The sequence below is a fragment of the Citrus sinensis genome, chromosome 9 (assembly GCF_022201045.2).
Source record: "Citrus sinensis cultivar Valencia sweet orange chromosome 9, DVS_A1.0, whole genome shotgun sequence".
In the NCBI taxonomy this organism is placed as follows: domain Eukaryota; kingdom Viridiplantae; phylum Streptophyta; class Magnoliopsida; order Sapindales; family Rutaceae; genus Citrus; species Citrus sinensis.
Window position 1 is genome coordinate 14,769,265 of NC_068564.1, and position 12,425 is coordinate 14,781,689.

The window sequence follows — 12,425 nt, forward strand, 5'->3', positions numbered from 1 at the left end:
ACTGTTGGGAACCTTATTCTAAACTTTTCAGAGCAGTTAATGGTGAGACCTTTGAAACAACTTTGATTACCAAAAAACCCATTGGTATTCAATTTTTTCCGAATTGCATAATTTGGAAAAAGATTGTAGCCTCCAAACTTCCAGATAAAGATTTACTCATCGGTTTTGACATTCTTCATTTGGTTAAAAACCTTTTCCTTACCAGTTCTGGAGTTCGCTACAAACAAATGTTCTTGCCCTATACAGACACTCTCCGTCTGTATGCCCTTTCAGAGATACCATCCCCATACAGTCATATCTCACAAAAGCTCTTAGAGTTCTGTCCAGAAAACCACTCACAGTTCCACCATCCTTCACCTCTTTGGAAAAATGAACAATTCTTCATTAAGCTTCCCTTCAAACTCAATGAAGACATAAACCCCACAAAAGCATCACACCCGGGTATGTCTCCTTCAGACCTCTTACTTGCCAAGCAAGAATGCTCTCAGTTACTCCAACAAGGTCTTATTGAGTCTACTGATTCAGATTGGGCTTGTCAAGCCTTTTATGTTGAAAAACGATCTGAATTGATAAATTTCCCCTTCCAAAAATCCAGACCCTGTTTGTTCATCTTCAAAGGGCTCGTATCTTCTCTAAATTTGATTTAAAAGCTGTTTTTTGGCAACTTGGTATTTCACCAGTTGACCGTCACAAAACTGCCTTCTGCATCCCTGATGCCCATTACCAATGGACGGTTATGCCTTTCGGTCTCAAAGTCGCTCCCTCCTTATTTCAAAAAGCCATGACAAAAATCTTTAGTCCTATTCTCCATCATGCATTGGTCTACATTGACGATATCTTGTTATTTTCTTCTGACCATGAGAGCCACCAGAAGCTTCTTTTAGATTTCTTTCACATTGTGCAGGCACATGGCATCATGCTTTCCGAAAAGAAAAACAACATAGGAAAGGAATCAATTGACTTTCTTGGCATGGTGATTAAAGACGGCCAGTATCAGCCTGGTCCCCATATTGCAATCGAATTACTCAAGTTTCCGGACACACATCTCAATAGAAAGCAAATACAACAATTCCTCGGGATTGTTAATTATGTCCGTGATTTTATCCCAAAAGTTGCAATCCACACCAGCCAGCTGTCACGCATGCTCAAGAAATAGTGCCCTCCATGGGGCCCTGCTCAGACAGAAGCTATCAAGCAGCTAAAGGTGATAGCCCAATCACCTCCTCCACTCCGAATTCCCACAAGTGGACAACGCATCCTCCAGACTGATGCCAACGATGATTATTGGAGTGCCATTCTCCTTGAAGACATCAATGGCGTGCGTCATTTCTGTGCACATGCAAGCGGATAGTTCAAAGACTCTGAAAAGAACTACCATGTGATCTACAAAGAGATTTTGGCAGTCAAATATGGAATTAAGAAATTTGAATTCCATCTCATCAGCCACAAATTCTTTATAAACATGGATAATTCTTCTTTTCCCCGCATCTTTGACTTCAAGAACAAATTGCTACCTGACAAGCAATTACTCAGCCTCAAAACCTAGTTTGCTAAGTATGATTTCACTGTTCAACACATAAAAGGCAACCAAAACCTCATTCCAGACTTCCTCACCCGTCCAGCTATAAATAAACCCGCACTCATTTCCTCAATTCAAGCCATTCCAGTTATAGCCATGAATCGCCAACTTCCTTTCAAAGCTCTCAACCAAAGAAATTTCCCCATGAACATCTCTTTCCAATCGACTTACCAACTTCTAGATTTTGCAAAGAAATTCCTTTATAGGTTTTTCTTTAATGTTCAGACCAAAAACCTTGACCGCTTTCCTAATCTTTGCATGGAGCACCTGTTTCTCACAGGCGTCACTCTGTCCTCTCTGTCCATCTCTGAAGATGAGCTTTGGTATATGTGGTGTCTCACCACCTTGTATGCTACAAAGCTAGTTTTTCCCATCAAACCAGTCCTGACTCACCTTACCACTCCAGAGTTCTCACCAGACCTTCTCTGGACTCTCTTTGAATGGTATTCCCCACTTACTTGGTGGCGCAAGCAACTCCAACATTTGTGTACCTTTTATGGATTAGACAAAATGCCAGAACAAGAAGCTAACATGTGGACTACAGCCTTCATCGTCCACAGGCCTTATTTCCAGCATCCAGAAACACGGGACTACTGGACACAGGATATGGCATATGAATGGAGAACTTACCCTCACCCTTATACCTTCATCCATGATACATCGGTCACCTCCGTTCTCAAAGCCTATCTCATGGAACTTAACAATGTTCTTCCACCTGCCACAAATATTCACCACACCTCTATTGGACCATCACACACCCTTGAAATAATTCCAAAAACACAAGGTTGTACTCCAGGTTCAAGTTCAAGTCCTCAAGGAATCCTTGTCATGGAACAACGTCTTGACTACACCAATGTCTTATTCCAAGACGCTCAGGACCCATGGGAAGACTTTCAGTCCCTTCTCTATACTGACACTCCCCATTATACTGTCACAAACCCAGACTCTCCTGTTCCATCTACTTCACAGCACATGTCTGAAGTTGATGAAGAGAAGTATCAGCAAGCTGAGGCGTATCTCGACCGGAGACAGAGGCGTCGGCACACGCGCCAATATGAAAAAGACACAGGAGACGTGTCACCATCCCGCTATCCATCCACTCCATGATGACACGTTGTCACTCTCACACAGCTTTTGATGCAATTACCCATGTGACTCCCGTTTGTCTTTTGTTAAAGTCCTTATCCACATGCTTTACTTTTGTCAAAGTCTTTGTCTGTATGCTTTCCTTTTGCTAAAGTCCTTGTCGGTATGCTTTACTTTTGTAAAAGTCCTTGTCGGTATGCTTTCCCTTTTGTAAAAGTCCTGATCGGCGTGCTTTGTTTTCAAAAAAGGTGTGCCATGTGATATGATCATTCGAGAGGTCCTGTTCTCAATGATCCTCTATAAAAGGCACCTTTGGTCTCAGTTGTAAGGGAGCCAATCTGAAAAATAAAAGCTTAAGTTTTATACATCATGTTTCCCTAAACCTCTCTCTCTCTTCTAGGAATCGAAGAAATTATTTGAATTAAAAATGATACGCTCACCTCAAAATTTCTAAACTGAGTATGCTCTGCACTTGCCTCAAGCCTGAGGATCCCGTGCATCAGAAAGGTTCTGTTTATCCTCCAAAATCGATTTTTCTAAAATGAAAGTGTTTTCTTACAACGTTCACCCTCTTTGAAGGTTTTCGGGTGGTATCATGAAAAAATTGTTTTCAAAAATGAATTTCGGATTTGTTATTAACTGGATAAGTGTATATCAGCTGGAAACCAAAGTGTTCAGACTACTGGTCCAAAGGAGATTTAAATATCTTGGCTTGCCAATGATCTCATCACTCTGGTGTAACAACGCCACGTACAATTACCCACCGATCTCAGACGGATGATCAACAATCATATATGGGGTCCAGAGTTTAATAAAAAAGAAGCCGAGATCAGAAAACTCAAAGCTGAATTGTCCAGGATTGATGCTGAAAAATCCCGACCTTCCCTTTTTACTCAATCACAACCTACACCCGTATCTCCTCCGTTTTTTAAAACTTATTCACCCTTCTACACACCATCTCGGCCTCAACAACCTGTTTATAATCAATTCTTTGGTTTCTCCCACCTTCAACCGACTCCTCAATCATCTTCACCCAAAAAGGCACAATCTAAAGTCAAAATCTCCGAACCACGTCCCAAGGCCACTTCCTCTGCACTAGCATCTCCACTTTGTTGTCCACTTCTTTTCCTTTTCGTAAGGTCATGACGGCTTTGATCTCTTCATGACGTTGGGATAAACTTGCACTCACTTCATGCACCCCTTTCGGATTAGGCATTGGCTGACTTGGGCATTTGCCTTTTTCAATAGTCATTGCCAAGGTTTGAACTAAAGAGGTAAGTTGGCCCTCCATCATCTCAAGGTTTGAGATTGCTTGGGCTTGTGAATTGAAGCCAACCCTCATCTCATTCTATAACTTGTCAATGGTAAGATGGGTCGAATGTTTCAAATTTTAGAGTGCCTTTTCCTATGGTTTTTGTTATGAGTAACTCTGAGTCTAATTGTATGGTATGAATGGTGGTTGAGAGACTTGAGGAGCTTGAAGAACTGGTTACATTGGTGGAGTTGAAGTTGTTGTTCTATTTTATTAGAATCCTTGAGAACATGAAAAGTTTTGATGGTCTCTCTATCCAAGATTATAGGTATTGGAGTAAAAGTTATAATTTGACTGCTTTCCTATTACATTTATAGCATTGGCTTGATCTGGGTAGGAATCATAGTCAAATTGGTCGTACCGTCAGCACAAACGACAATATGAAAAAGACATAGGAGAAAACAGACAAACACACAAACCCGAGTTACCTCCAAACCTTTTGTCCAATCTCCAGTTACAGCCTCTGGGCCTTTGACTTCTTTGATTTCTAATCTTGACTCGCCAACATGGATTTCATTTACCCCCTTACGTTTTCTCACATTCCTGAATCATCGACTCTGCTGTTGGGAATTATCCGCTTATTGCTGGAAGAAATCTCAAATCTCTAATGCACCTTTAGACATTAGCTCATCTCCATTTGTTGCCATTAGCCATTCTTACACATGTGGCAATAGTCCCTCCAAGAAATATCGACATTGGTGGCATTTCTTGTATCCATGATGTGGACACTTCAAAAGTAACATCGTTGAATCACTCCCATGCTTCAAAGAATTGCTCATCTTCTCTCTGAGTAAACTCTGAAATTTCTCCATGAATAGCATGGGGTTTTATGTACTGGGAAGTATTTATTTAAAAACTTAGTTACCATTTGTTCCCATGATGTGATACTATTAGCAGGTAAGGTATTGAACCACGAACGAGTTTTATCTTTTAGAGAAAATGGAAACAATCTAAGCTTAACATCTTCATCTTCTTCATCTGAAAATTTTTCATATTTAAAAGTTTGACAAACAACATGAAAATCATTCAAATGATTATATAGTCTTCATTTTCCAAGCCATAGAATGATGGGAGACAATTTAGGACACTAGGTTTTAGCTCAACTCCTAGCAACTACATTTGGGTATCATATGCATGATGTGCTCAAATTAGCTAATGGATTGAAGTAATCCTTAAATGGCCTTTCTGGTAGTGCTTGTGCTTGTTGCAAATACATTTTAATTTTATCGACAATTTTAATCTTTGATGCAACATGTCTTAAGGTGTGAAGTATTTTTCCAGTTCAAGATCTACAGGTTTTAGATTAGGTGACTGTGACCTTCTACCATACATACAAAGAACCCGTAAAAATTAAAAACAAAATAGATGAAAATAAAAAGTTATGATACTAACCTTATCACGCTGCTACACACTTACTATGAAAACACACTTAAAACCTGCACAAATTAAAATTACTTACCTCTCCGGCAACGGCGCCAAAAACAGGTTGTGCCAATTTTATTATACTCGCAAGCGCACGAATCTATTGTAAAATAGATTTTGTAATGACGAGTGTCGATCCCACGAAGAGATAGATTTAATTATACATAGGGTTAATTTTCTAGGTGTAAATGTGTGTTGGTTGGAAGTTAATTTTTTTTATCTTAAGATTTAAAATAAAATGGTGGGAATTAAATTAAGATGAAAACAATGTAAATGAAACGCTTGAGTCTCTCGATTCACACTCAACATTCACCATGGGCTTAATATTTCTTTTTTAGTTTCAATTAATTCATGAGTATTTACACTCCTCATAATCCTCACTCTAATAAATATTGTATCAAGCGCTCAATGTGCCAGATGTAATGATCTTCCATTAAGTATGGTGCCAAGAACACGCTGTGCTAGACAATAATAATCATTCTTTCGACAATGTGGCAAGACCATCCACTAAATAACTTAGATATACTTTCTGTCGACACTGAGTCAAGACGACCGACGAAATACTAGAGGGGAGTTTTCTCTCTAATTAATATGGTGATAAGTACTCATGGGCCAGACAGTAACGGTCCTTCTCTAGGGAGCCAGTATACTGTGCAAAATCTAGACATGATACATTATCTGTCGATAATGAGTCAAAACAACAACATAAATTAGGGAGGAAAAGAAAATAAACTTACCTAATTAATCCCATGGATCATGTTGAGGCTTCACCTTTAACCCAAGCTTTAAACTAAATTAGCCACTCATAATTGAAGTACGGGTAAAATAGTAATTTTATTAAAATACGTAGAAAATACAAGATAGAGGGAGAATTACAGAGAATGGAGCTCAAAAATGAATTCAGCAGTGTCAAGTTAGGGGTGCGCCCTCTATTTATAGATGTAATGAATAAATCATGGCTGGCAGATGAAAACAATTTGGACACTCATGATTCCGCCACATGTACACCATATAAGCATTTTGGTCCAATAAGATGTTGTCACGTGATCGGTCAATGCCACATCAATATTTTGGTCCAATAGCATCTCGCTATATCATTAGTCAACACAACATAATACGTCATGCCGCATCATTGGTCAAATAGGATGCTGCCACATCATCAGTCAATGTCACATCATCGTACCGTATATGTAAACATTGTTGTATATGCGAACAATATCGTACACCATTTTATGATCCTCCTATGGTTTTCGACCTTCATGAGTTCAAAAATGTTATCCATTTCATTGTCCAACTTCTTTTTAGTCGATACCAGTGGGTAGTTGTACGTGGCGTTGTTACACCAGATCTACAATAGAACGAAGTATGTTCTCAGGGCTAGTAGCCTGCAAGTTCTGGTTTCTAACCGATATACACTTATCCATCAAATACCAAATCCGAAAATTATATTTGAAAATAGTTTTTCATGACACCACCCGAACACATGGCCTTTAAAGAGGGTGAACGTTGTGAGAAAACACGTTCAGTTTATAAAAATCGGTTTTGGAGGATAAAACAGGACCTTTCTGATGCACAGGATCCTTAGGCTTAAGGCAAGTGCAGAGCATACTCAGTATGAAAATTTAGAGGTGATCGTATCCTTGTTAACCCAAATAATTTCTTTGAGTCCTAGAAGAGAGAAGAAGTTTTTAGAGAAACATGATGGAAGGAAAGTTGAATTTTATTTCTGATTAACCCGTGCTTACAACTGAAGCATAAGGTGCCTTATATAGAAAATCATCAAGGACAAGACCCCTTGAATGATTATAATCGACAAATAGGCACATGCTTTTAGAAAAGTAAAGCACACCGACTAAGACTTTTACATAAGACAAAGGAAAACAGAAAGTAAAGCACACCTTTTTAGAAAGTAAAGCACACTGAGTAAGACTTTTATATAAGCATTCAAAGCAAACGGGAGTCACATGGGCTGATTGCATCAAAAGCTGTGTGATGGTGATAAGTTGTCATCATGGAGTGGATGGGTAATGCGATGGGGACACGTCTCCTGTCATTTTCTCATATTGGTGCTTGTACTGACGTATCTGTCTCTGGTCTAGATACGCCTCAGCTTGCTGATATTTGTCTTCATCAGCGTCAGTCATGTGCTGTGATGTAGACGCAGCAGGAGAGTCTGGGTTGGTGACGGTATAATGGGGATTTTCAGTATGGAGAAGGGACTGAAAATCTTCCCACGGGTCCTGAGCATCTTGGAATAAGACGTTAGTGTAATCAGGGCGTTGTTCCATGACAAGGATTCCTTGAGAACTTGAACTTGAACCCGGAGTACAGGGGTGTGTGATGGTCCAATAGAGGTGTGGTGAATGTTTGTGGCAGGTGGAGTAATATTGTTAAGTTCCATGAGGTAGGCTTTGAGAATAGAGGTGATCGATGTATCATGGACGAGGGTATAAGGATGAGGGTAAGTTCTCCATTCATATGCCATGTCTTGTGTCCAGTAGTCTCTTGTTTCTAGGTGCTGGAAGTAGGGTCTGTGAATGATGAAACTGTAGTCCACATGTTAGCTTCCTGTTCTGGCATTCTGTCTAATCCGTGAAAGGTACACAGATTCTGGAGTTGTTTACGCCACCATGTGAGTGGAGAATACGATTCGAGGAGAGTCTATAGAAGGTCTGGTGAGAACTCAGGAGTGGTAAGGTGAGTCAGGACGAGTTTGACGGGGAAAACTAGCTTTGTAGCATATAAGGTGGTGAGACACCACATGTACCAAAGCTCATCTTCACAGATGGACAGAGAGGAGAGAGTGAGGCCTGTGAGAAACAGGTGTTCCGTACAAAGGTTAGGAAAACGGTTAGGTTTTTTGGTCTGAACATTAAAGAAATACCTGTAAAGGAACTTCTTTGCAAAATCTTACAGCTAGTAAGCTGATTAGAAAGAGATGTTCATGGGGAAGTTTCTCTGGTTGAGAGCTTTGAAAGGAAGCTGGCGATGCATGGCTATTACTAGAATGGTTTGGATTGAGGAAATGAGTGAGGGTTTATTTATAGCTGGACGTGTGAGGAAGTCTGGAATGAAGTTTTGGTTGCCTTTTATATGTTGAACAATGAAATCATATCAGGGAGCAACTTGTTTTTGAAGTCAAAGATTCGGGGAAAAGAAGAGTTATCCATGTTGATAAGAAATTTGTGGCTGATGAGATGAAATTCGAATTTTTTAATTCCATACTTGACTGCCAAAATCTCTTTGTAAATCACATGGTAGTTCTTTTCAGAGTCTTTGAATTGTTCGCTTGCATGTGCACAGAAATGACGCACGCCATTGATTTCTTCGAGAAGAATGACGCTCCAGTAATCATCGCTGGCATCAGTCTGAAGGATGCGTTGGCCAGATGTGGGAATTCAGAGTGGAAGAGGTGATTGGGCTATCACCTTTAGCTTCTTGACAGCTTCTGTCTGTGTTGGACCCCATGGAGGGCACTATTTTTTTAGTATGCGCGACAGCTGGTTGGTGTGGAGAGCAACTCTTGGGATAAAATCACAGACATAATTAACAATCCCGAGGAATTATTGTATCTGCTTTTTAGTGAGATTTGTGTCCAGAAACTTTATTAATTCAGTGGCAATGTGTGGACCAGGTTGGTAGTGGCCATTTTTAATCACCATGCCAAGAAAGTCAATGGATTCTTTGCCTATGCTGCTTTTCTTTTCGGAAAGCATGATTCGATATGCCTGCACAAGATGAAAGAAATCCAAAAGGTGCTTCTGGTGGCTCTTATGGTCAGAGGAAAATAACAAAATATCATCAATGTAGACCAGAGCATGATGGAGGATATGACTAAAGATTTTTGTCATGGCCTTTTGAAATAATGAAGGAGCAACTTTAAGACCAAAGGGCAGAACGGCCCATTGATAATGGGCATCGGGAATGCAAAAGGCAGTTTTGTGACGGTCAACTGGTGAAATACCAAGTTTCCAAAAACCAGCTTTTAAATCAAACTTAGAGAAGATACGAGCCCCTTGAAGATGGACAAACAAGGTCTGAATTTTTCGAAGGGGAAACTTATCATCTTTAAGAAAAGAATTAAGCGGCTGGTAATCAATAACTAATCTCTTTTTACCACGAACTAATTCAGATCGTTTTTCAACATAGAAGGCTTGACAAGCCCAATCTGAATTAGTAGGTTCAATTAGACCTTGTTGGAGTAACTGAGAACATTCTTGCTTGGCAAGCAAGAAATCTGAAGGAGGCATACCCGAGTGAGAAGCTTTTGTGGGATTTATGTCTTCATTAAGTTTGAAAGGAAGATGGATAAAAAATTGTTCATTCTTCCAAAGTGGTGAAGGATGGTGAAACTGTGAATGATTTTTTGGACAAAATTCTAACTTATGGGAGAGATGACTGTATGGACATGGTGTTTCTGAAAGTGTATACAGACGGAGAGTATCTGTATAGGGTAAGAACATTTGTTTGTAGCGAACTCCAGAACTGGTGAGGAATAGGTTTTTAACCAAATGAAGAATGTCAAAACCTATGAGTAGATCTTTATCAGGGAGTTTGGAGGCTAAAATCTTTTTCCAAATTATACAATTTAGAAATAATTGAATACCAATGGGTTTTTTGGTAATCAAAGTGGTCTCAAAAGTTTCTCCATTAACAGCTCTGAAAAGCTTTGAATGAGGTTCCCAATAGTCTGAGGGACGAATAGAAGGGTCAATCATGCTGGTATCTGCACCAGTGTCAAGAAACCCGATGACAGGAATATGTTTATGAAACTTGGAAGGAAGGATTAACATTTTGAGTGAAGGTCTGGGAATAGTGGAAACATGGTTGACATTTTGAACTGTAGAGATGACTGAAATATCCTCAGAATCGGAAGATTCTGAGATGATGAAAGCAGTTTGGTCATCTTGTTCTGATTGTTCAGAAAAGTTTGATTCAACATCTTCGTTCTCAGATAACAGGGAAGAATGTTGAAGGTGCTGTATGAGACGAACAACTTTGGCAGACTTATGAGGACAGTTTCGAGCAAAGCGACTACGTTTCTTGCAGATGAAACAACGATTATGCTTTTTCTTTTTGTAATGGGAGACATCATTTTTTCTGAAATATTGGAAAGGTTTTTTGGAGGATAATTTTTTGTGGAAGTGTTTTTGAAAATGTTTTTTTCTTTTTGGGCGAACAAACACACTTCTTTTCATCTTTGCACTCCATCTTGAGATAAGGTTTTTTACAAGCTTCAGAGAAGGATTTTGTGTCGGCCATGAGATCTTTGAAGAATTCCTTCTGCTCACAGATTTTATCCAGGCATAACATTGCCATTTGGAAAATCTTTCCCAAAGAGATGTCAGCAATGCTGAGATTAGTGGCTGTGAGTTTTCTTTGAAGATCAGGTTGTAACTCAAAAGGAAGAGAGGCTATGAAGACATGTTTGAGAGAAGGTTCGTTGAACCCATTCAGCTTGTAAAATAGAATACTCATTCTTTTGTAATGAGATTCCAAAAGATGTCTTTTGAGAGAACAACACTTCATCTGATGATACTATTTTCTGTCTGAATCGGTAGATGCTGTTTTTTCACCAATAAATTGTTCATGGATGATGTTGAGTGTTGTACCAACTGGTGATTGCACGAATTAGAGTTGTCTATATTCTCCCAAGCTTTCTAACCAATCTCGTAAAGAACCCATAGATCTGGCCATAAATTCACGAAGGACAGTTTGAGATTGAGCTTTTGGCTTTGTGCCTTGGACATCAATCCATGGAGCAAATTCTTGAAGTCTAGCAGGCCATCTGTGATGGGGAATGTCATCAAATGTGAACCAACATGCTGAAGATGGTTTTGTGGAGTGATCATGAGCTGGTGGTGGCATAGGTGGCACTGGTTCTGTGTGAGATGCTTTATGCTCATCATCAGAAGAACTGTCTTCAACAATAGGTGTAGAAGTTGAAGCACTGGGATCTTCAGTTTTAGTTGCCATCAATATGCTCGTAATGTCAGCATATTCTGATTTAGAGTCAGTGGAGGTACTGGTTGAGTTTGTGGATGAGGAGGATGAGTTTGACTATGACGGATTGGACTCACATATTGTTTCTGGTTCGGAGGATTCAGGAGAGGAGTCGTGGATAGTATGATAATGATACTGATCCATTGGTCCTTTATATTTTTTAGGAGGTTCAGGAGTGGCTTGTGGTGAATCTTCTGGAGGTACCGGAGGAACAGATGAGGATGAAGTTGGCTTTGACTTTGGTTCTAAAATTTTTACTTTGGACTTTGATTTTTTAGGTGAAGAGGGTTTTAGTTAAGGAATTGGTTGGAGATGTGAGAAACCAAAGAATTGGTTGTAAACAGACTGGTGAGGTCTGGGAGGTGTATAAAAATGTGAATAGGTTTCAAACACAAAAGGAGGCACAGGTGTGGATTGTGTCTGGGTGAAAAGTGTTGGACGAGTCTTTTCAGCATCTATTCTTGCCAATTCAGTGATCTCTGCTTCTTTCTTGTTAAACTCGGGACCCCAGATATGATTATTGATCATTCGTCTGAGTCGGTATCTAACTCAGAGATATGATCTTGTAGATGTATGTACATCTGATCAAGATGATGGCTGATTGAATCAACTTTAGGTTCAATCTAGGACACTTGACTGGCAACTTGATCAATTCTCTTGCCGAGTTGTTTGAGGGTTTGATTCTGAGCATTGGCATTTTTGGTTTGCCAATTTAAAACAGCTTCATACTGTTTTGGCTCTTCAGGTTCCCCAGAGGCTGTAACTGGTGACTGGACAAAGGGTTTAGAGACAACTCTGGTTTGAGTGTCTATCTGCTTTTGAGGGAATGACTCTTCATAAGATTAACTTGAAAACATTAGGCATGATCTTATTGGTTGAACAAGAGGTTTGGGATCTGGTGGAGATTGTGGAGGAAAAGATTTACAAGATGTTTTTGAATGAGAAGGTTTTTTCTTTTTCTGTTTCTTTCTCCTTATAACTTCGAGTTCGTCATCAATATCCGTATCATCCAAGCAAGGACAA

At 39.6% G+C, this 12,425-nt stretch overlaps 1 non-coding gene across 1 annotated transcript; it reads left to right on the forward strand.

Annotated features, from left to right (window-relative positions):
- The first annotated feature begins 4,688 nt into the window (after positions 1–4,688).
- LOC127900096 (small nucleolar RNA R71) lies at positions 4,689–4,795 on the forward strand. The gene has a single exon (XR_008052123.1). It is a non-coding gene; the product is annotated as a small nucleolar RNA R71 (small nucleolar RNA).
- Positions 4,796–12,425: the final 7,630 nt, after the last annotated feature.